Here is a 23,497-nt window from a genome sequence, read left to right as displayed (position 1 = left end):
AAGTGACCAGTTTAGACATAAAGGTTTACATGGTGGGTCCAATTCAAAAAGAGATTAAAAGAATCCTGCCATAGGTAACCAAACAGATTCAGTTTGAAACTGTCCACTGAAGAAATGTATGAAACTGAGTGTATGGGTATGCTTTGGGACATAATTCGTCTGCAACCCTAGCATGACTGAGATGGCTTTGGAGAGTGAAGAGAGTATGAGAACAATAGAATGTTTTAAAAGAGACAATTGCACATGCAAGCTTGTAAAAATTTGGGGAATTTTAAGACATAAACTTGGGATGCAGGTCAAACAACTTAGATATTTCCTACAGCTTCCATGTGTTTTCTTAAACATCTTGGTGTTGAATACACCAAATATATATTGATATGGTGAATGGACTGAAGCATTGGAGAAGCAATATCACAGGTATCTTCCCTGTTGACAGTGAACATGCATCTGTACTTAGCAATGAATTTCCCTGATGTCCTTTACTAAAAGATTGCTAAATAACATTTTGTCACAAATTAAGATGTTTAAGCTAACACTTCAGGCTAATCCTGAAAAGTATGACTGGGAATAACAAATGAGTAGGATGGTAAACTGTCTAACCTGCAATTTTTAAAGAATCTAGACAACTGAACATAAGCCACAGATCTTTTTCTGTTTAATATATTTTACCAGTTTCCTAAAATATATTATGTTGACAAAATTCAGGTGTTGCTGTTCTTTCCCTACCCTCATTATACAGATGTATTTAATAAATTGTAAATAAATCAAAAGGCTGCTATTGAAACAACAGGGCCAGGAAGAAGAGCGAATAGACGCATGTGTCAGAGGAAAGCTAGGGGCTGATTTTTATTAATAGCCCTGTTTGGCAGATTTAATTTAAAAATCAAAACTAAAATGAAAATATTTTAAATCTGAAGATTTTTGCTAGTTCTTTTTCAATACCACACCTGGAAACTTCTGTCATAATGGTTGATCTCTTAATTAAGAACAATTTATGCAAGACTTGTCCTTTCTTCTGGCCACAATGTGTTTACAAAGTGATGATTAAATTGGATAAAATGGATTTTTTTTTTTTTTTTTACATTTCATAAGATTTTAAGGAAAACCTTATTAATTTTACTTTTTTTAAAATCTCCAGAGATTTTCTGTTTAAACGGTATTGGTGTTCCTCTGAATATATATTATTGGTTTTGTAACTTGCTGGTTATATTTATTTCTATAAACAGACTATCCTAAGGAAATTATCTGAAATGCTTGAGAACAATATGTAAAATGGGCTGGGAACACTTTAGGATGTAGGCAGAAAGTGAAAAATTACCGAGGAATGAAAAGCCTAATCAGAATATTGCCTTATCCTGTCCTGTAAAATATTGACCTTGTAAAATCTAATGACTTTTAAAATTTTTTTAGTCACGATTGTGCAATTCACAGTAAATACAGTTGTAGAATAATTTCTTTTCAGTATCTTTGTGGGATGCTATGAACTTTATATATTCACTCTTTATGATTTCCTATAATATTTTTCCTTTTTAAAATCTCAGCCTGTACTGGTGTCTCAAAATTTTAGATGTATGAGGCAGCTGAAGAAGCAAAAATGATTGAATTAAGCTAAAAAATTATTATTCAGTTTAGAAAAACAATACATAAATATCTCTCCTTCACTCTGTAATTTCCAAAAATCTCTTAGTTTACATTGTCTTGCATATCTCAGGAACTTTAGGCCTTCGTTACTAGCAAGAATGTAAAAGGGAAGATGGCTATCCACTAGGGACAAGTCTTGATAGCCCCTGTGAAATTCTTAAATACAAGTTTATTAGTGAAGCCAAACAGATTATCAGTTTGAAAATTATGTTTCAATTTTATTTCTCTGATAGTCCCAAAAGATAAAATTTTGGATAGGGGGAGTAATTTAAGGAAGTGATTTATGAGGACATGAACCCTAAAAAAAATAGATCAGGGTATGGTTCAGCACCATGCAGTTCTTAACCACACTAAAGATAAACCACTACAGGTCCAATGTTGACATATACAAACATTATATCTTTAGGAATCTCTCTGGTTGGTTGAGGTTTTCTTAGCTGACACGGTAACTGTATTTGAACTTTTGCCATGTTGGTATGTAAACAGGAGATAAATAATAGCTGGTCTGTGCAATATTGACTGAAAATCAGGCTCCAGTACCAAGAGTAACTTGGTATTTTTAAGAGTCATTGCTTTTGTGACTACTACATCTGCATCAATCTGTTTATCTGATAAGATTTAGAAACATTAAGGACAGGAAAACTTCACATTTTTGCTTTTTAAATATTTTAACATTATATTTCTACCTAGGAGGTTATCTTTGGTTTGATTTTTTTTTCCAGTCTAGTATTACTTAGCTTAATAATTGCTTTACTTCAATATTACCTCTTTTTTTCATTTTGTTAATTAACAATTCATACTTCAAGATCCTGCTCATTTGCAGAAATAACAATTCTACAAAACATCTCTGTTAAAATAAATGTTTAACATTATTAGTATTCTTTATTCTTTTGAGGAACTTTTAAGGCAGTTATTATTATTCTTGTTACTCAGGTGATAGTCAGCTAAGATGTTTTGTGACTGAACTAAATCCATGAGGTGAATCAATGACAGAGTTTTGAAAGTAGGACTGATATTGTTTTTAGTGAATGCATCAAACCTGTAGGGCTGTTAATTTATTCCAGAATTTTCTTTGTTTTCCCAGGATTTCCTTGTACTTTCCTTTTAATTATATCACTTACTCTAGTGGACAGTTCTAATTAAGGTTGTTTTGTCTTGACTTACAACATATAAATATCCTCATCTGGAATCTGCTTAAAGCCAAAAATAGTAAATCATAAATCATTATCAATTAACAGTTTATGCTACAGTATGTAATGAGAAAAAATTGATTTCTTAGTAGTAATTAGTAAACATTGAGACAAATGTGTTATATAAAAAAAGTCCTCCTAGCAATATAATATTTGTATAACAAATCAAAACATATAATGATTTCTCCAGAATCCTCAGAAACTATTTATGGATCTTCTGCTGATATATATGAACTGGATTAAAGAAAATGTGCACTATATATTGTTAGGCATATGCAGTAAAAAGAGATTGTTAATCTCTCTTAATAGCTTCCACAGACTCTTTTAATACAACAAGGCATGTAACAGTGATCTTAAATCATTTAGTTAAAACTCTTGAACATATGCTTAACTTAAAATATATCTTTTGACACCTTGATGAATAGATATTTTTCCTCAATAAAATTCTATACAGCATGTATGTTTTTTACATATGTTCACAAATTATCTTAATTTGTACCAAGCTAAAAATAATTACTTAGTTTATGAAGAATATATAATATGATCTTTGTATATAGAACAAAAGTTTGGGTATTTTAGATTTTGAATTGGAGGTGGTAAATAAATTTACTCCAGATCCTGACAAAAACCGTGGAAAAATAACACATTCAAAATCATATAACAGCAGGAGGTATATGTGTGCTCTCAGAATCATTCTTTCAGCTCTACTTCTGATGGTGAGTTTGTTAACTTTCAGGTTAAGAGGGCTGAAGCTGAAGTAATTGTCCTATGAATTGTTTCCCTCTGCTCTCCATTTGGTATAACAGTCTTAATATATATTAATATTTAGTAAGTACTTTTTATGGAATTTACATGAGTATTAGGTCACTGTTTTGTAGACTATCACTTACCCTCATTTTTGAAACCAGGAGATTAAGAGACAAAGATCTATGTAGTCCCTTGTTCTGCCAAAACATGTAGAGGGAGCAAAGAACTGAAAAAAGGGGCAAATTTCTTATCATTTACACTGTACAGTGTTGATAGGGAGAAAATACGGCCCAAAAGAGCTCTGTAAGGGTCTGAATTCCAGACATATTAGTCTGTTCCTTCCACCTTTATAGGACACATTCACAACTGGAACAGAAAATCTGACTATCCTAGTGGGAGAGAGACACTGCTGCCACTTTACTGGACAAATCCTACAGGCAGTGAACAGAGAATGATTTGATCCTGCATATCACATTTTAAGTGTTGGGGTCGGGGGGGAACTATTTAGTTTTGTGGACCTTTCCCCTCAAAAGCCTCTGAACTCTCCATAAGGAACACTGAATGTGTTTTTGAAAAATGATTACCAGGATGTATGAAAGTGACAACACATCGGGCATATTAATTTAAAGAATAGGTGAAGACATGTAGTTGCAATGAAGACATTTTCTAAACAGTTTCCTGCAGTTTTATAAGTAAATTACTTAAAATATCTATTTTTCTGTTATCGCTTGGTACCGTGTAGATTTAGAGCATGCAAGATCATCCAGAATTATTCGCTCCTGAACCTGCCTGTAGAATCGTAAGAAAAAATGGAAATACCATCTTCTGTACCTTGCTTTCCTCTTTCTTCATTCACTTGACAGAAATTGTCAGTTTAAAGCTAATGTGCTTGGACATCAACCAGTAATCACTATTAAAAAACTGCAAGTCTAATAGTTCAGTGCTTGCAATTTTTGGATAGTGTTTTCTGAAGTTTTGACTTCGTGTGTATGTGTTCTCTTAGCTTTTTATTTTATTACGTCCTTGTGAGAACTGAGTATCAGCAAACTTCCAGTAAAAAAGGAGTATGTTAGAAGATACTATACACTTGTTCAAATGGATTTACAATAATTTAAAGATTATATTGGAGCTATGGAATTTAATATTTTCAAAATGAATTAAGAATAATCTGCCATGGAGGATTTCACTGGAGATAATATTTTAGTTCAGACAGGAAAATAGAATAATAGGAAATTGTGGAGAATTAGGTGTTGTTTTCAACTTTTTACAGAGTGCAAAAACACTAATATACATCTGTTTTTTCTCATCTTTCTTCTTCTCTTCACCCTTCTTGTGGTGGGATATTTGTTTCTCATTATGTTTTACTCCTTTAAATTTCTCTCTCTTCAGCATATGTGTCTTGCTGATAGATTCTTATACATCTATACTGCTAAATAGTTAAATCCTGAAATAATAAAAAATATAAGATTGCTGTTTTCATTTCTAAATACAGCACAGTGCAAAATCAGAAACTGGATATATGCAAGTCATGACGTTTGGCTTTCAAGACATACTGGGAAGTTGTTTATGATATATAGGCCTCCTGGATTATTTTCAGGCATTTCAGCACTTTTTCTGCCATTCTGCACCACCAAACTATTATGCACACAGCAACACATGTCTACTCTATGCAGCTGTGTTTATGTTGGTTCATCATAAAGGCAATGAAAGGAACCCTAGAGAAATGTCATTGCTTAACCAGCAATTGGAATTTCTTAGATTGGCATCCATGACATCACGTCTAACAATTTCCTCATGAAATCAATACCATTGTGGTCCAAGTTTTGTTACATATAACTATGTGATATTGTGTTCTTTAAGCAATCTCGTTAAAACTTAAATCATTATTATATTCCTATTTAATTAGTTTTTGGTGGTGAAAGGGGACAAAGAAGGTTAACAAGTTTTGAGAAGTCCTCCAGTCTATTTATATTCCAAATGTTTTGTCCTAAAGGAATTATGTTAGAAAAAACAGGCATACTGTTCTTTAGCATAAAAAACATAGGATATTTCTTGAATCTTAGCTTTTGAAAAGTTGTTGACAATAACAGTTATTGCCAACAAAGGTCCTAAATAATAAATGTTCTTCTGTTATAGATTTCCTTTTTTTTTTAGTTTATATTTAACTGTTTAGTGAGCAAGCTAGAAGGGACAAGGTGGGTGGACATTGTCTAAAGTTGGGAATAGATATTCTCTAGACATAACTCCAGACATTCTCTGATATGAATTTTTTTTTCAAACAGGTACTGTTCTAAAGAAAAAATGAAGAATATTACTGTTGTGTTGGTTGTTGCTTTTTTTTTTTTTTTTTTTTAATAAAGAGTTTGTGAAAGAGATCGCTCTAGTTTGCAAGTTAAAATTGTGGTTTTTTAACAAGAATATGCAAGTTTTATGCTGCACAAGATAAAATTATTTTCACTTGTGCAGCAATGGTCCTACGTAGTTTCTAGAGACACCATCACAAATTGCACATACAGGGCCCACAAAAGATTGTTTTGTCCTTATACTGCAGCACAACATGTTCTTATTTGGAAGTATTTTTCATTTCAGCACAAATGACTAGAGGCAAGGTAGGCACGAATTGGTCTTTCAGGTTTGTTTACTGCCCTCTTCACTCCAGTAGCACAACAGAAAAAGATCCAATGATGGGAATAGTCCACGTGAATCAAGGTGATCTGTGCAGTGAGAGGTGTGAGGGTCTGGGAGGAAGAAAGATAATTATAAATAGGGAAAATGAAAACACCCTCCTCTTCCCATCTGCAATCAGTAGAAGATTGTGGAGGGAGACTTAATGCTTGCACAGGAACTGAGTGGGAGACTAATTGCTATATAACAATTCACTATGAAATTAATTGGTGTATAACACTGATTTGTATTGTAGTATTTGATGTGGCAGTTTGAGACTGTATTCTCAAATAACAGTGCAGCATAATTATTCCAGTGCAGTGTGGGCTATCACCTCAGGTATTGTCAGTAAAGCATACTTTGATTATAGCAGAGTAGTTTTGCTATGCCAGTCAGGAAAGTAGTAGTACTCAAGCTTTGCAACATAAAATATTCAACCTCAGATAATTAACAGAGTTGGCTTAAATTATGGCAAATTATGACTCAACTTTTGCCAAATTAGAGCACTATGGGAGGCTAATGAAAACATACACAATAGCATACAGAGATATATGTTTGGCTACAATGTATGCAGAATATTCTCCTATGTGCAGTCAGCCCTAGTTACTCCATGCCCATCTCTGCAGGATTAGGAATAAAAAGCAATATCCCCACCGAGGGCCAGTGTGCAAGAATTGTATTCCTATGTACTTCTTCTGTACTGCTGTACTACTGTACTACTTGTTCCCTTATGCTGTGGTGGTAGGCTTGTGCACTGTATACATTTAGTACAAGAAGAATATAACACTCAGAGAAACTTTATTGAAGGACATAAAGTTCTGAATGGATCCCACTGGGCCAGCATAAAAGCCACTGCTACTCTCTGATCAAAACAAACACTGTTTGATAAGTCACATGTACATACTAAATGTATAAGGAAAATCAAATTAACATTATACATGTTAATTATATACAAATGTCATTAAGTTATTTTCTTGTACTCTTTTTCACCCAGTGAGATTCTATAGAAAGTGAGAACTATAGATGAGGAGCCACACAATGTTCATTCTCTTGTCTATTGAACAAATATTACTTTCATTTTTAAGTAATGCTATATTTTACAGCATGAAATACTTGAAGAACTAAATTATGGCTTCAAGTCTAACATTACAAAGCACGTGATATTTGTATCAGAACACATAAAAAGTCTAGATATACCACATTTTATCAGCACTTATAAAACTGAATGCGTTCTAGCATTACAGTCTGTTACAAGAGGATATATTTTCTCCTATTACAGCTGCTGAGCAAGGGTACAAGAGAAATTCTGACACAGACTTACTGTCTGCTGAGCTGAGAAACAGATCTATGTGTTCCTCAACTTCTGTCTCCCATACTGTAATCAGTTAAGATAAGCAACAGGTCTTCAACTTTGTATATTGATTTCTACATTCCATATTCTCTTCACTGCCTTGCTATAAGTCATATTGTCCCTCATGCAACTCAAAGGTCTTTTGATAGGCCAGCTGCTAAGCCTTCTATAGTACCTAGCTAAATAATTTTTTTCCCACAGATTGTAAATCATCTTCAGTTTTATTCTAACACAGAATATTCTTTAATTGTGTTTTTTGAAAACATAAAATACTTAAATAAGTTTGATTCCTTTGAGATCTAATGCAGTACTCACCTATCTTGCCATTTATAGCAACTCGGGCACATATGTGTCTGAGAAAACACAAAGACAATAATGGCCTTCATCTTCATTGTATGTTGGAAAAAATAGGCTATTCTCCTTTTATGATTATATATATATATTATGATTATATATATACTTATTTTTACTAGAGGTCCAATAAGTGCACAACTGACCTTTTTAATGTACAGAAAATATGAAGAAGGTGCATTATTGATTGCTTGGCAGATAGGCAAATTAGTATATAATATGTAATTCCGTGATAATGTTTTCTTTATTAAAAACATGACTAAGAACATGAAAAGTATTCATCTTGGTTCTGTTAAATCGTCCTACTTTGTGAGTGGATACAGTAAGGTTTAGATGTTAATTGTGAATTGCCATGCAGCAGTATTATTGATGTGAGCCGGAGTTCTGCTGACCTACTAAGATCATCTTTTCAAAGGTCCCAGTAGATTCAGGTTAGCACTATTGTGGAAGAGTCAGGGCAATGTTATCAAACAGAATTGCTTAATATTGTCTTGTGCAAAGCACTGTAATAAAATAACAAATAATAATAAAAATGAAAGCAGCTTTTTAGATTTTATAGCTTACACTTGTTCCCAGTGGTGACTCAGATTAGCTACTTTTTGGGTGAGATAATGAAAAATGACACTGAGTATTTCCCCATGGAACAAATGACCTTAATTCATTTTGGTTGAGAATCACTTTTTTTCTCTGCTTAGGTTATTTCTGCTTTTCTTGGATTCCAAAAATTTCACGGGCTTTCAAAGTCAATTCATATTTAATAAACCATAAAGGAAAACTTTTATATATAAAGCTGTTATGAAGAGAAGGACCTTGATTTCAGCAGGTAGGCACTACCATTTCCCAAACTGTCAAAGTGATCATATCCAAAAAGGATTAGGACCTTTCCTGTTTAATAAAATTAAGACCCAAAGAATATCTTTATTTGGAATGTACTATTTCGAGTAATGCAGACAGGTACGCTAGCTATGCCCAGCAATACAGGTATTTGGCTTTAACTTTTCTGTTATTTCTTTAATTTCTATTATTGAATAGAACAGCATGTATTATCAGCGAGGCAAAGAATATGGTTGAGGTCAAAACTTTGCTTGAGATGTATCTTGTAGCATACTAGTAAGTGTAACTTGTTCTGTGGACTGATTCAGAGAGTGCATACTTAATGTAACTGGAAGAAAAAATAAAGATAAAGGACAAATAGTATGTGCTACAGCTATAGAAAGAATGTATTGAGTTGTCATAATTACATGTAAGATAAAAGCATATAGTAGATATTGCAACTTGCCATTGATGAATGCTTAATGACTGAACAAATGTTGAAAGATATTGCCTTTTTGGCCCTCTAATAACAATTCTGTTCCTGCAGTGGTTTCCCAGTGATAGTATGTTTTTACTGGGACTGTGTGTGTGGTTTAATTTCTTGTTTTAATTATGTCATCTGATAAGATAGCAAAGCATTTAATATAAAGGCTATGTCCCACTGACGTCGCATAATAAAAGTTAATGGTGATTGGAGACTTTTAAGAGGTTTTTGCAAGGTAAAGAAGAATTTAAATCTTGTAAAAATTTTTATTCAGGCATGAGATTTACAATAGAGGTGTTATGTGTAAACAGACTTGCAGTCTGGGCCCACTGGGGTTTGCAGATGCTAAAGTCTTAAGCTAGTTTTGTTTTTCTACTACTTTGAACTTTCATTCTCATGTTCTGGCTACTTTCTGGCCTTTCATGTTTTCTCTTTGTTTTGGATACTTGTTTTTTGTTTAAAAACTTTGCTACTGATACTTCTTCAGTTTTGTTTGAAAGTTCAGTAGACCTAAGAGTTGTTTCTTCCTACCTTTTGACCCACTAAACTGAATTTTCACCCCCACTTCTTTCTAGTAGGCTATTCTCTGATACACTTTCACTCTGGCTCTGGAGATTGACTGCCCCTTTTTCATTTATTTAGTGCTGGTGAAGAAGTCCCTTTCTGAGTGCACATTGCCTTAAACTGCTGCGAAATGGATAGAGCCAGCTAAATAGTCTCCATTTGTTGAAACTCATACCAGGCGATCTACCCTTTTTTTTTTTTTTTCTTTTCCTTTTTCTTGTCTTTTTCTTCCTAGGCAGGCAAGGAAGAAAGGAGAGGAGGAATGAAGAGGAGAGGATAAAACACTTGATTTTTCTTAGAATTTATTTTTACAGTTGGTATGCAACTGCTAATCTGTCTTTTGTTGTTGTTGAATACATAACCAGCCATTAGTGCTGCTGTGTTTGTACTCTAGCATCCCTTTGGCAGCAATAGCTGAATGTACCAGCATAGCTTTCAGGAATCAACTTTAAAATGTTGTCACCCATTTAAAAGACTTAATTCTTGATCAGACCTTAAAGGCAGGAAAACAATAATATACTGAATAAAAAAAGTAGTATAGAATGCTACAGGAGAATATTTATAGACCTTAACATCAACAGAATGGAACTGCTGTGCAAACAAATAATAACAGTTGTAAATTATCAGACTAGGTATGATGAATTTAATTCATTGATATGTCTATTTTGAGCTCTTTCATAGCTCAACTACATAGGTTATGCCAGCTGTGAATTGCAAAATTGGTGTAAAAATCACAGCATAATTCTGACTTTGAATTAATGATTTCAAGGTAATTTTATTATTGTTGCCTGCTTACTGGCTAACAAGTGACAAAACACATCTTAGTTGTAAACAATAAGTTAACTTCTATTTACACATCTGTTCTACCATCACCAGTTCTGTTGAATAAATAGCATTATATCTGATATACTCTGTATAAACAGAATTAAGCTCACAGTTTTCCAGTAATTCTATTTACCCACTTGTAGCATATGTAGCTGTAATGCCTTTCCTGCTAAAACTTGTCTTTAATATGCAGAGGACATTTTAAATTAAAATCTCACCATCATTATGTACTAAATTTTCTATGCTGAATAAAGCAAATGGTTAGAGAATGTGTTGCAAGAGAAAAAATATAACCAGTGGATTTTTATTGCTTAACCCTTCAATGTTCAAATAAACACTGAAAAATGTACAATAATGTCTAGTTTATTCTCTATTTAAAATGGTTCCAATATTTAATGAAAACAAAAAAAGTAAAATCTTTTTTATTTATTCCCAGGCTTAAGCTCTCTTACTACCTAATGAAATAACATGACATTATTCCACTGATGTAGGTGAGAAAAACCAGAGTGGTCTACTCTGATCATCTGTATACTACAGACAACAAAACATCATTGATTAGTTCTTTTATTGTGCCCGATAGGTCTTGATTTGAGGGTCTCAGTGGAATATAGGACTTTATTCTTGGATACTGCCTTGATGATATGATATTACTTTCTCTCCTTGATTATCAAAAATGCACTTTGTAGCTTGATAAGAATTGCTGTTTTCTTGTGGTTATCTAAATCTTAGTGACAGACCAAATATTCAAATTGTACAAATATTTTTAAGCAAAACTCATTTCTTTATGTGTGTACAGAGTTAGAAGAAGCAAACTAGAACCAAATAGATTATGTGAGATTCTACTAGAACATGGTTAGTACTCTAAATAGATTTTCTCAGTCTTTACTCATTTTTAACAAGTAAGCTTAGCTAAATTGCTCACCATTGGCTCCTACTGCTCACAGGGTGAAAGAAGTGAAGACAAAAGTTTGCTTCAGGAAGAAACTTGCTCCTTTTTTCCACCTATATCTTCCTTTTCAGATGAGCAGAATAGACTGGTGTTTTGGATAGACTCATATCCTAATGTTTTCTTACTGGCCTCACCTCAAGGCTACTAGCTACTCTGAGGTAAGCTCCCTCCTTTCCTGGTAAAGCTATGCTAGCTTTGAAAAAACTTCCAGCTAAACTAGAACTTTTTCAAGAAATTTTTAATTTTGTTTTTTACAAATTAGTTCTTTCCAATAAAAAATTTGCAAACCCACAAAACAAACAAAAAAAACCCCTCTTGTTCTTTTCTTTTCTTATCTGCTCTGCTGCACAGCCAGGAGCTGCAGCCCCAATGGTATCTACCCCAGAGTGTTCATTCCCACTCAGCAGGCAGTTCTGTGTTTTGTTTGCCACCTTGATTCATTCCCTTTTTAAAAAGGGAAAAAAGGAAGACCTGGGGAACTACAGGTCAGTCAGTCTTACCTCCGTGCCTGGCAAGATCATGGAGCAGATCCTCTTGGAAACTGTGCTAGGGCACATGGAAAATGAGGAGGTGATTGGTGACAATCAACATGGCTTCACTAAGGACAAATTGTGTTTGACAAATTTTATGGCCTTCTATGACAGGGTTACAGTGATGGTGGAGAAGGGAAGAGCAGCTGATGTCATCTACCTGGTCTTGTGCAAAGCATTTGACACTGTGCCTCGTGACATCCTTGTCTCTAAATTGAAGAGACATGGATTTGATGGATGTGTCACTCGGTGGATAAGGAATTGTTGGATGGTCACACTCAAAGACCTGCACTCAACAGCTCAAAGTGCAAGTGGAGAGCAGTGATGAGGGGCGCTCCTCAGGGGTCGGTATTAGGACTGATGCCATTTAACATCTTTGTTGATGACATGGACAGTGGGATTGAGTGCACCCTCAGCAAGCTTATCAACACCAAGCTGTGTGACTCAGTTGACACACTGGAGGGAAGGGATGTCATTCAGAGGGATCTTGACAGGCTGGAAAGTTGGGCCCATGCAAACCTCATAAAGTTCAGCAAGATCAAGTGCAAGATCTGTGAGAGACAACTTGTAACTCCCCAAAAACAAGGCCTGAGAGAAACAGGCCTGTGAGAAAAAACAGCCTGAGAGAGATAAGGGATGGGGGGGAGTGAAGGCCCTCCAAGCCGACGAATGTCTCAAACACTTGCAAGTAGCAAAAGTATAGTCATGGAGTGGACAGTGTGGAGTTTGGAGCTGATAAGGCTGCCTGGACAGCACAGGATGCAGCTGGAGGAGGGAGCCCTGTGAAGGCAGGACGGTTCTGCTCTGGTGCATCTTGTAAAGATTCAAGGACCATCTGTCCAGTGAATGACCTTTGCTTCATTATCCACAAAATGCATATTAAAGATGACACCCCTGAATATGCTAATAAAGATTAACAAGATCATCCTAAATACATCATCCCATGAAGCACCTTACATCTCCCCATACATGGGATATGTAGGTATGTGGGTCGACCTAGGGGATGGACCCAAGGAAAATAAATTGAAGGCGGGGAGAGGATTGGGGGTGAGAAAAGAAAAAAGACAAGAAGAAGTGAAGAAGACAGATGCATCCCTGACTAACTTGAATGGGACTGACGCAGGAACACGGACTGGTGATCTCTGTCTCTCTATTCTCTCTATCTCCCTCCTTTCCTTTTTCCCCTTTTCCTTCACTACCATTAACTAATGCAAGGCATAATATATCGCTTGCCGTAACTTGTTACATACTTAGCCAATTATCGTGTATCCAATTAGTACATTGTGGGAAGTTAATAAATGTCTGGACTTTGAGGCTTGTCTCACTGTTGTCCACTCCACTGGGGATTTATGAATCTGTCACTTGTCTCCCTTGTCTGAGTGGGATGTGACAAGGTCCTGCACATGGGATGAGGCAATCCCATGCACAAATACATGCTGGGCAATGAGTGGATTGAGAGCAGCCATGCGGAGAAGGACTTGGGTGCATTAGTAAATGGATAACTGACTATGAGCCAGCAATGTGCTCTCACAGCCCAGAAAGCCAACCGTGGCTGAATCAAGAGCAGTGTGAGCAGCAGGTTGAGGGAGGTGATTCTCCCCCTCTACTCTATTCTCATGAGAACCCACCTGGAGTGCTGCGTCCAGCTCTGGGGCCCCAACATAAGAAGGACATGGGCCTGCTCGAGTGGGTCCAGAGGAGGCCACAAGGATGATCAGGGCGCTGGAGCACTTCCCTTATGAGGACAGGTCGAGAGAGTTGGGGTTGTTCAGCCTGGAGAAGAGCAGGCTCCAGGGAGACCTTATAGTGGCCTTCCAGTACTTCAAGGGGGCCTACAGAAAAGATGGGAAGAGATTCTTTATCAGGGACTCTAGTGATAGGATGACAGGTAATGGTTGTAAACTGAAAAATGGTAGATTTAGAATAGATATAAGGAAGAAATTCTTTACTGTGAGAGTGGTGAGACACTGGAACAGGTTGCCCAGAGAAGCTGTGGTTACCCCCTCCCTGGAAGTGTTCAAGTCCAGGTTGGACGGGGCTTTGAGCAACCTGATTTAGTGGAAGGTGTCCCTGCCCATGGCAGGGGAGTTGGAACTAGATGATCACAGAATCACAGAATCACAGGATCATCTAGGGTGGAAAGGACCTTGAAGATCATCTAGTCCAACCTTTAACCTAGCATTGGCAACTACACCATATCCCTCAGCTCTATGTCGACCCTACTCTTAAACACCTCCAGGGATGGGGACTCCACCACCTCCCTGGGCAGCCCATTCCAATGCCTAACAACCCGTTCTGTAAAGAAATACTTCCTAATATCCAGTCTAAACCTTCCCTGGCGCAACTTGAGGCCATTGCCTCTTGTCTTATCACTCATTACTTGGTTAAAGAGACTCATCCCCAGCTCTCTGCAACCTCCTTTCAGGTAGTTGTAGAGGGCAACGAGTTCTACCCTCAGCCTCCTCTTCTCCAGACTAAACAACCCCAGTTCCCTCAGCCGCTCCTCATACGACATGTGCTCCAGACCCTTCACCAGCTTCGTTGCCCTTCTCTGGACACGCTCGAGTAATTCAATGTCTTTCTTGTAGTGAGGGGCCCAAAACTGAACACAGTAATCGAGGTGCGGCCTCACCAGTGCCGAGTATAGGGGTAAGATCACTTCCCTGTCCCTGCTGGCCACGCTATTTCTGATACAAGCCAGGATGCCATTGGCCTTCTTGGCCACCTGGGCACACTGCTGGCTTATGTTCAGCTGGCTGTCAATCAACACCCCCAGGTCCCTCTCTGACTGGCAGCTCTCCAGGCACTCCTCCCCAAGCCTGTAGCGCTGCTGGGGGTTGTTGTGGCCCAAGTGCAGCACCCGGCATTTGGCCTTACTGAAACTCCTACAGTTGGCCTTAGCCCATCGCTCCAGCCTGTCCAGATCTATCTGCAGAGCCTCCCTACCCTTGAGCAGATCAACACTCCCACCCAACTTGGTGTACTCTGAAAACTTACTGAGGGTGCACTCAATCCCCTCATCTAGATCATCAATAAAGATGTTAAACAGGAGTGGCCCCAAAACCGAGCCCTGGGGGACACCACTCATGACTGGCCACCAACTGGATTTAACTCCATTCACCACAACTCTCTGGGCCTGGCCATCCAGCCAGTTTTTTACCCAGCAAAGCGTGTGATCTTTAAGGTTCTTTCCAACCCAAACCCTTCTATGATTCTATATGATTCTCTCACCACTTCAGTCAATGCTGAAGTTGCTGATTAGCTCACTGACTCATTTAATTCACGGAGCATTTTCCAGGTAATTTCCATGCCAACACTCTGTGCAGCTGGCATTAGTTCTCATGTTCCCTTCTCATTTAGACTCATATCTTTTTTTGGACACTTAGTGCCTTCACTTATTACCTGCTCCGTAACCTCTACTCTCCTCTCTTCTTGTGTGCTAATAAAGCTAGGATCTCTTTTCTAGCATTAATTATTATTGTCTCCCAATACATTTTCAGGTGTGTATTGCTTTTATAATCATGGTTATACTATTTTGACTATAGCCATGTTGTTCATGTTGTCAGACCAGCTTATATCTAAGCACTCTTCACTTACTGCTTTCTCAACCAAGTTGTTCATACCTCATGCTAGCTTCGAATTTGCCTCTCTTAGCCTCCCTGTTAACATTTCTAGAAATATGGAATATTTTGCTCTATCTTCTCGAGCTGTGCATCAGTTCTTTCTCCAAAACTTACATCTTCTAACATTTCACCTGTAAACACTTCCTTCTCTACTAGCCTCTTCTCATCTGCTGTTAAATCTCTCTTCTCCATTGTCTATTGTTCTATCATGCTTCTTTCATATTTTAGCTCTCCAGGAAATGTTCTCTCTCATTCTGTGTAAAGAATCATTCACAACAGATTCTTTTAAGACATGTTTAATCTCTGTGCCATATATAAACATGTATATGTATATATTAATTGTTTTGGACTGGTAAGTCTACAGAAGGTACAAATTCTACAGATATTAGATCAACTGTATACATCCAGGATGTAATCAACACATTTTTTCATTCCATCTAACAAGATGATCACCCTGTATGGAAGCACATAGAAATACCATTAATTAGTACAAAATTATTTTGCAAGTCTCTAATATAACTAATCCCTCTCCTTTCTGTAAAAGAAATGGGCTTTTTGGTGTTGATTAGAATGATCATTAGTGTACTGTGTTTCATTAAGTAAAAGATTCATTTTGTTTAATCTCATTTTAATTGAACTATTGTTAAAGTGAAGGTTTTAGGTGGGTTTTTTTGCATCGATCCAGTACAGCATGACCCATGTAAATATTCAGTGCATTTAAATATAATTGGCAGCTACATTAAAAACAGGCTCATAGTTCATGGAATAGGAAATTTATCATCTCTCTCTGTAAAAATATGTATTTTGGTATTGTTCTGGATAAGGTCTGGATGGAATCCCTTTTCACAGTTGTAACGTCCTCTAGCACTATTTTTGGTTATTCATTTATTTTATCAGGGTTTGCATCACAATGCACTGTTCTTTCATGAACTAAGCTTTCTGTGCCCTGGTGCTGGTACACCAAGCAAATGATTTCAAGGCAGAAATATCTAGCCTGAAAAGCTGACTCCATGTTGAATACAGTTGATGTCTTTGTAAAATGGGACAGCAATATATCATGTATTACTGTCAGCTACTGCTTCCCACTATCTATTCTAGTTCATTCTGGTGTAAAAACCAATGCCTCAGCTCTTACTACATGTAGTTTAAACCTATCTGTTGGACTTTACACCTCCTGACAGAGGAGCACTTTCTCAAAGGGCCTCATACCAACGGAAATATATCTAGCATCACTGACTCTGCTCTGCAACAGATGACTTTTTGTGCAAATGCTTCTTGCTTTTCTGCAACAATGGTGTAAAGCAACCTGTTTAACTCTCCTGTTCCTCCTCTATTACACTAAGGAGAGGAACGGAGCAGACACCATTTCCTATGAGGACAATACAATGAGAGATGGGCAGATGCATGCGAGTGATAGCACTGGAAGGGATTTGGATGTGAAGACAATAAACAAGAAAGACACATATAAACAGGAAAGCTAATGAAGTAGAATGGGTTCACAATGGCATGGATAGAAAGTTAACTTTGATGGAAACTTTGATGGAAAGAAACTCTGATGTGAATGGACAGAAGAAGGATTCAGTTACAAAATAAGAAGCAAGAAGAAGGATGCAGTTACAAAATAACTAGGAAACATGTTTGATACAAGCGCTGATAATAACTTGGGAGAGTTAGGGAAAGGAATATCTCACAAACATTGAAGGAAAAAAAGAAGCATGATTAAGACATAATTTAGATGACCAACAGAGGATAACAGAAAGGACTTGAACAGCAACTCCTGATTCTGAACATGATGTGGAAACTGTTGCTGACACCAACCACATGCACTGAGCAAAAGCATACTTTTGATAATATCACACCAACAAACTTCATGTGGGAGACTGAGAAGTTATTAAAGTTCTCTTTGCAGACTTATAAGCTCTTATATATTTTGTCAAAATAGGCCTTTATATTAGGTGTTAACAGAAGACTTATTTACAATGGTAATATCCCTGCTGTCACCTGTTACGTTATCATGTTTCTTGAGCTTTCCAGTAACAGTGTTTAACTAAATTTCCTAATCTAATCGTTAGCTTGATGCAATCTTTCCTCTGGTGACTTGAAAAGTAAATTGTTTCTCATAACGAATGTGGGGTTTTTTCGTTTATAGTAATGGTTATTTAAATGTATTGTATCTTTCATATAAAAGTGATAAGTAAATTAAAAACTGAATAACAAAAATAAAACTCTAAATTCAAATAACTGGTGTATAAGAATAGAAGTGATTGATGGTGATGATGATGATGATAGTGTTTGTGAGACTATAACACTAGCCGTTTTGGGTACAATTTAAAAAACATATTCCCAGAATGAGCATAAAATGATATATTTTCTGTGTTGTGTCAGTTTTGTGTCTGAAAAAAATAACTTTTAATTTCATGGATACAATAAAAATAGAATGTGAAGCTAAAATACGTTGTTCTTTGAAAGGAAATAGACAATTTTCTTTGGTTTTCTTCTTTTTTTCCCAGAAATGCAATTTCATATACCTATAAATTTAGTATTGGAAAATCTAAATTAAACACTAGAGTTTTCATAACACTGACAACAAAAGTAGAATGAGCATATCCCAGATCTGAGTTGTCTGGAGTAACTTCTGCAACTGTCAAGCCTATAATGAAGCAAACAAAAGCAAACAAAAATAGCCATAAAAATTGCTTGCTTAGGGAACCATGTTGGATTACCAAAAATAGAGTTTCTGCCATAGTACTCAACATTTTCATGTCACCAGGGCTCTGAGTAAATTCCTGTTAGCTTTTAGAACAGAATTTGAAGTATAATTCTACCTTCTTTAAATACAATCTTTTGGAAAGTTAGTTAGAATTTGGTTTTTTTCTAAATTTATTATGCTTCTGTTCTTGTGTTACTGATAAATTCTGTTTTGCCATGTTTTAATCTGCTGCTGATGTAAAGCCTAAGCTTTTACCATGTCCTTTCCTGACCTGCAATTATATTAGGCCATCAAGTTTCTGTTCAGAGCCATATGAGTTTGATGGCAATGATCTCAAAGCATATGCTTAAAATAAAGAACGCACTTAAGCCATGTTCTGATTAGGGATTGTTCATCAATTCAGCTTTGGGGTAGTTATCCTCTGCCAGAGCTGTGACCCTGTCATTCCCTCTAAGTTAGCTGTCTGTCTTTTTATTCTTCTTTTTTTCAGGCACCAAAACTCCATCTTTCTGGATTATGCCTTGTGACTGAAATATCGAAAGTGAAACTTTCAGGGTTTTTTTTTTTTACGTTTACTGTATTTCACTTTACAGACCACCCAGAGAGAAGCAGTCATAGGAATAATATATTGCAGCAAAATGTTGTTGCCTGTTATGAAGAAACCACAGACAAGTTTTAGATGTAATTCTTTATTGGTATTTTCAGATGTATGTGTAAGGATAACATGTCTTTCATACCTTATGAATGCTGCAAGTATTGTAGACCTTACAGTGTGAACAATACTAAAAACATGTACAAGTTCTTACAGAAATGTGCATAATTTGCACTTGTTTGTCAAAATATCTGTATGTTCATGTATGATCTGGGAGCTTTAATAGAATTCTTTTCTATCTGGACAATCTCAAGCAAATATGCACTGTTCTGGAAAACATCTGTAACAGGCAATTTTGAATATTCAAATTTAGCTGTGACTTTAAAGTCACTGCAGTCATGATGCTGTCTAACCTCTTCTGGCTATGAAATTAGTTTTTATGTATTGCTAAAAAAAATGAGAAATTAAGAGTTTTGAAAGTTTTGGCTGAAGTCAGATCAATGATGTGAGAAGGGAGCTTTCAGGCATAGTATTGCCATTGAACCCAAAATCAATCAGCTAGGTTTTAGTCATGCAATTTACCTTAAAATATTATAGCACCAAGACTCATCCTGAGACCTATGTAAGACAAAAGGTTCTTGTAATACTTCCACTGTAGCCTAAATCAGAAAGTCTTGACAGTCAAATCATAGTTAAATAGACACATATTCACCTGAATCAGCCCATCATTATTCAAATTATTCAATCACTAATTTGATACTAATGGAAAGATTTGCAGAGTCAATAAATAATTTCATAAAGAGTAGTTGCTTAGTAAGTCAGACCTACAACTGGTAGAAAATATAAGTCCTCAAACTGACTGTTATCTGACCAACTTACTTGTTTTGAAAAAAATATTATTAAGTTTTTTAGAGTAGTTTAGAAGCTTAAATTCATCTAACGCAATAGAAATCACTGAAATATCTGAATCAAACCTGGGATTTTTTTTTTTTTTCTAAATTACTTATAGATAAAGTTATTGAAATACTTGGTCACCAAAGCCCTTAATTTAATCTTGGCAACATTTCAAGTTCCTTTTTTTTGGTTTAAACTATGACTGCCTTACTGCTGGTCATCCTTATAGAATTTTTCCTATTATATTCATATAGATGCTTTCCATAGAGGTAATTTAAATAATGTACAGATGCTTTACTTTCTAATGCCATGGACCTCAGCACATCATTTATTAACATGCAGCTTTTAACCAGATATTTTACAAATTTGTGTAGCCAAAGAATTATTCTCTATTGATATCTGACTTCTAAACAAATTAGTTAATTTATGCATGATCTTAAAAATACATTTGGGATATCTGCAGTTGAGAGATATTAGAAGGTCAGCATAGTATTCTTCAACTAGTGTTAAACTGCAAAACTTCAGTACCATGGCTCCATATGTTAGGAAACACAGGAACTTAGTCTAAATAAATATGTGCAATAAGTGTATTAATGAATTTGACAAAGCATTCTGTGATTTATAGTCTTATGTTGATAAGAGTGATGAGCCAATTTTCAGATTAATTTTTCTCAGGTTATTTCAAAGCCCTGTAGCAATGTAAATCTGTTCAATGCTTCATAATATATTAAGAATATGACATTTTTAATCTTCACTTTAGGGGGTCATCAAAATTTAGGATTTAGTTAATCTGACAGGATCTGTATGGCCATTATGAAAATATTCAAGACCAAATGTAATTATGCTTCTTCATGATATTTACCAAAGTACATAGACACGCACAAATTACTCTGTTCCTTTAACAAAACAAATTGTGATTTTCTACCAGCTGGTACCGATTTCAAACAGAAGCTGTTGTTCATGTAAGAAAGTATAAGTAAACAAAAAACATTCTGAATTATGTTTTTGGTTTTACAAAATTATTTACCGGTGAGAGGGTTATAATAATATTAGAAGAAGAAATACATAACAACATACTAGAGATGGTTCAAAGTAAATTGACGTTTGATTAGTATAGGAAATTACCATTCTAGCAGTCTACTCCCTGAAATGGGGTAAACCAATAAAACAGTATAACAATAAAATAGGTACATTAAATGCAAGGTATTTTCTTTCCCCAATACTAGACCTTTTATTATAAATCAATGAAGAAGCAACAACACAAGAAAAATCCATTTTTAGTGCACAATGCAGATTTGGTTTTGATTTCATGATAATTTAAAACACATTGATTTCCTACACCTTGATCTGCAGGAGCAATGTTTTGATTTCATGTACAACCAGGTTTAGTTCCTTCACCTAAAACCTTCCCTCACAGCCTGCTCTGAAGAATCAGAGCTGTCACCAAAGTCTACCAAAGCTTTACAACTTCCAGGGTTCCCCTAGGTGCCTTCCACCCAAGTTTTGGCAGTGCAATTTGTGGCTCTGATTGATAGAAGATGAGCAGAAGTAGAATAGGACCGGATCAGAGCATTTGCTTCATGCTAATCCAATGTGAAACCTAGTGTCCAAATCATTCATTGCTCCAGGAGGCAATAATACATAAGGCCTCCTAATTAATTTCAGCTACTGTATCTAGGAATCAAAATTAAATAATAGCTACAGTGGTAGCAGCTTCTTGGTTGTAAGAGGGCATTTAAGTCCTCCTAACCTGTTCCAAAAAAGAGTAAAATAGGAAGAGTGTGAAGTTTGTTTCTTGAGTTCTTAACTCAGACACAAATATTACAACTGGTTTCCAAAATCTAACCAAAATGCTCAGATGGAATTCATCAGAGCCTCTCTAGTCAAAAATCACAAAACCTGAAGATTAGATGTATCAAGAGAGTGTGCTGGCATTGGAAGACATTACATTTTAACAGCATATTTTAATCTCCCTTCTCATGTGATTAAATGGTGACTGACTTATTCAGGTCATACAAAATAAGAGCCAATGAAGTGGCTACCTCATATTTTTATAACTAAACTTAATCAGGTGTCATGTAGAGAATTTTAAACTGTTTTACTGGGACCCTGAAATCTATTCACTGTTGAAACATGGTTTCTTAATAAAACTACTCAGTCATTGGAGAGAAGGAATAATCATAACCAATAGATTTTAGAAAAATCTTCAAAATAAAGGTATCTTAAATTGAAATAATACATTACTCTGGAGCTAAGATTGAAGTGGCTTTGCCCAAATTTCATAAAAAATCGAATCTGATATCCTCAGAAAATAAACCTTGAAGAGCAAATAAAACATTTGGAAGCCTTTACTTGTGAACTAAAAAAACAAAAATAAATGAAATTCTAGGAAAGATTTTTTTCCAAGAAATAGGAACTCAGAAAGTGTGAATATCCTGTTTGGCTCAAATTATGTTTTCAACTGTTTTTAGCATTTCCATCACTATAATAAACTCAGTAAATTACTTTATCTTCCAGGAGTACTAAATTTGTTGTTTCCTCCTACTGGAGTTATATTTCATTTCTTTATGAGCTTCTGTCTCTCATTAGGAAAGAGCCTTTCACACATAAACTGGTCTATTTTCCCCCTAAAACTTCTTTAGATCTCCTCCTTTGCACCTAGAACTAGAGTTCTCTAATCTCAGTTGCTCTGTAATCTGACTTTTTATTGTTTCTATCATGGAAAAGTTAATTTACCTCAAAAGATAGTTTAATCACTTAATGCTTCAATCATTATTATTCATATATCTACAATGCTTTGTTCTTATAATTTGTATTTACATATTTTTATTAACACAGGTTTTAATTTATTTGTAACAATGTTTCTCCTTGTGATAAATATTTCTGGATTGATTTCCTAATATGTAGTAATGATGGTTCACTGCAATTTGATATAATAAAATATTTATTTGGTATCAGATCTGAAGTAATATTTTTGGAGAAAGAAGATGAAAGGCTAATTTGGTCATTTTAACAGGATCAGATACTTAAAATATTTACTTAAGGTATATTTCGGTCTCTATTATGATAACATGTAACTCTGTAAATTCCTATATTTTAATAGCTAATGTTTTATGCATAAATGACACACATTTGTGTTTACAAAAGGCAGTTTTCACAGGCATTTTATATTAAAGCACCCAGATAAATAAAAATAATTTTTCACACTAGCAAAAGAGGCAAGGAAGAAATATTGAATTTTCATGTTTATAACAGATGAATAAGTGACAACTAATGTTTCATTCAGTAGACTGAATTGCCATTGTAAACATAGTTATTTGTCTTTGAAATATTTATTTATTCATGGAAGATGCAGTATTAAAAGGATAACTATTTATGAGTTTGGACCGATTTTAGTAAATAATTTCAAATTAGATAAAATTAAAAAAAGGAAATGGTATTTTTGTTTTTGTATAGACTAGTAAGCAGCTGTTCAACTGATTAGCGGTGTGGTTTTGGAGTGTAGTTTATTCTCCATTGCTTGCAGTGAAGCTAGAAGAACTATTGTGTGATTTTATTCTGCATTCTAG

This window comes from Strix aluco, chromosome 2 (genome assembly GCF_031877795.1).
Source record: "Strix aluco isolate bStrAlu1 chromosome 2, bStrAlu1.hap1, whole genome shotgun sequence".
Taxonomy (NCBI): Eukaryota; Metazoa; Chordata; class Aves; order Strigiformes; family Strigidae; genus Strix; species Strix aluco.
The sequence above is the reverse complement of the archived record's forward strand: the minus strand, read 5'-3'. Positions refer to the sequence as shown.